The 2,814-nt window shown below is 41.9% G+C and overlaps 1 pseudogene across 1 annotated transcript; it reads left to right on the top strand.

Moving 5' to 3' along the window:
- The first annotated feature begins 1,184 nt into the window (after window positions 1–1,184).
- Window positions 1,185–2,078, top strand: LOC309869586 (WD repeat-containing protein 31 pseudogene; annotated as a pseudogene). Its single transcript has one exon. The product of its transcript is annotated as a WD repeat-containing protein 31 pseudogene (transcript).
- The last annotated feature ends 736 nt before the right edge of the window (window positions 2,079–2,814 follow it).

Here is a 2,814-nt window from a genome sequence, read left to right as displayed (position 1 = left end):
CAGATAATTTTAAACTTATTTCCAACTCTTCCAGATAACTCATAGAAAAACAGAGTTAGAAAATGCCCCAGTCCAACTCATTTACTGAAGTTAATAATAAAATATGAATACCAAAACCAGACAAGGACAGTTTAAGAACATTAAGTTATAGAACAATTCTCATGAAAGGTACAAAAAATAGTAAGTGGCAAGCCAAACACAATAATATATTTAAAAGATAGTGTGTAATAATTAGGTTGGGTTTATGCTGGATATACAAATGTAATTTAATACTACAAAATTATTGTACTTTGCCAAATTAAGGTATTAAAGAAAAAACATGTATAATAGATACACAAAAAAATTTGATACTCTAATACTCATTTTATGATACAAATTCTAGCAAAACACCTCCTGTCCTAGCGATGCATGTCACCGCTAAGGGCAGAGGCACCAGAGGCTGTGGAGTGTGGGAGCTGTGGACGCCCTCCACTCTGTGCCCCACCAGCCTCAGCTCCGTGACCTGCCAGCCGGCTGGAATCACAGAGATTAGCAAGTGGCTGCCTGAACTGTTTTCCAAAGGATAAACAGTACAAGTCATTGAAACAGCAGCTCACCAAGAAAAATCCCATTAAAAAAAAAAAAAAGATTTTGTTAATTTGAGGCACCTGGGTGGCTCAGTTGTTGGGTGCCTGCCTTCAGCTCAGGTCACGATCCCAGGGTCCTGGGATTGAGCCCCACATCAGGCTCTCTGCTCAGCGGGAAGCCTGCTTCTCCCTCTCCCACTTCCCCTGCTTGTGTTCCTTCTCTCGCTATTTCGAAAGAAATAAATAGGTAAAATCTTTAAAATATATATATTTTTTGTTATTTTAAAGTAACCTCTACACCCAAACTCAGAATCCTGAGATCAAAAGTCACATGCTCTACCAAATAAGCCAGGCAGACACCCCAAGAAAATCCTATTGGTCTGGGGGGGACACAACTTCCAGCAGCCACAAGGGTGCTGCTGTTCAGGTGCCCTCTGAAATGAGCTCTTTCTCAGAAGGTTTTATGCAGATTCTGTGCACTGATGGGGAAACTGCAAATCAAACTCAAACACAGCACTTCTCAGTTAAAAAAAAATAGAGGCCAGCAGAATTGCAGAAGAGAGAACTCGAACTAAAGCTTGTCAGCAGTAGAGCCCAGCCCCCATGAACACTGTCTCTGTTGTTGCTCTGAACTCAGACCTGGGTGTCTCCAGAGGAAAAGATAAGCCAGTCATGGCCTCTAACTTGAAAACTGGAAATGTAGTGAAAGGTTCAGAGGACAGGAACAAGAAATCACTAAGGTAGCCTGTATTTGCAAATCAAGTCAGTTCTTCAGCACCTGTCATGAAAGAATGGTCATGATGTGGGACGTACATGGTCCTTCACAACCAAGGCCACAGTTCCTAGCCACACCCTGGTGGTTACTGCATTGGCTATGAGTCCAGACATGTCACAGCTGTGTCCTGCTCTTGGGACAGCACCCTGCTTCTGTGGGATGTTGGGACTCGTGTACAGAGAGCCTCCGTCTCTGGGAACCCAGTCACTTAGCTGCACTAGGTCCCCCAAGAACAACATACACAGACTCCTGAAGATAAAACCATCAGATTATGGACAGTCGGGGGCTGCAGGTGCCTCATGCATTTCCTACAAAGCAGCAATATTCAGACTTCTGCAAGGTCAGCAAGGACAGACACAAATATGTATCCTGCAGCAACGGCTTTGGAGGGGAAAACTGTGAAGCCACATTATGGAACATAAGGCCGACATGGAACAGAAAATGAGAATATAAGGGCATTTCCAGACTCTTGTATCCTGCATCTTTCTACCAAGAGCACTGGCCTCAATGCCTATAATTGCTACTTTATTACATGACATGATTGCAGAGTCACATTTTGGAACCAATATACTGGAGCCTGCTTGTTCACCTTGTCCCTGGATAGATTAGGACCTTTGACTTCCCTGGCTGTTGGTGACACTGTCTCCTTATAGTATGCAAGTTTCAGCAGAGGAATTCACCTGCTCAGAGAGGACCACATCTGAGGGCTGGAATTGCAGGAAGTGGCAGATTTCTGAGGCCAAGTGTCATTTCACTGAACAATATCAAACCATGGCCAGTCAAAAATAAAAACAAAAGCAAAAAAACCTTTTAGCAAAGCAATTATGGAGGAGAAATTTAATCTACTAGAGAGCTATTTTTGAGGGTCAGATTGTAATCTCAGGGTCGTGAGTTCAAGCCCCATGTTGAGCTCCACTTAGAAAAAAAGCCTACTGGTCTTAAAAATGATTATAGTAAAGAATAATAATAATACAAAAATTAATAAAAATGCTTATAGCAAGCCTTACCATTCATGGAAAAACATTAAAACCATTCTCTTTAAAATCAGTAATAAGGCAGATCCACTATTGTCTCTCCCATTCAACATCATATCATTGTCCTAACTAGCATATTAACACAAGAACAGACATTTATAAGGATCAAAGAGGAAGAGACAAAAATATTATTATCAACAACTGATATGATGGTCAGCTTTAGAGTTTCTTACATAAAAGAACTGTTAGACTAGGGGCGCCTGGGTGGCTCAGTGAGTTAAGCCTCTGCGCTCCGCTCAGGTCATGATCTCAAGGTCCTGGGATCAAGCCCCGCATCGAGCTCTCTGCTCCGCAAGCAAGGAGCCTGCTTCTCCATCTCTCTCTGCCTGCCTCTCTGCCTACTGATCGCTCTCTATCAAATAAATAGATAAAATCTTAAAAAAAAAAAAAAGAACTGTTAGACTAACCACTTGAGTTAATAAAATGACTTAATAGTGTA

Source organism: Mustela nivalis (genome assembly GCF_964662115.1).
Source record: "Mustela nivalis genome assembly, chromosome: 7".
NCBI lineage: Eukaryota > Metazoa > Chordata > Mammalia > Carnivora > Mustelidae > Mustela > Mustela nivalis.
Note: the sequence above shows the minus strand (reverse complement) of the source record. Positions and strands in the feature narration are given on the sequence as shown.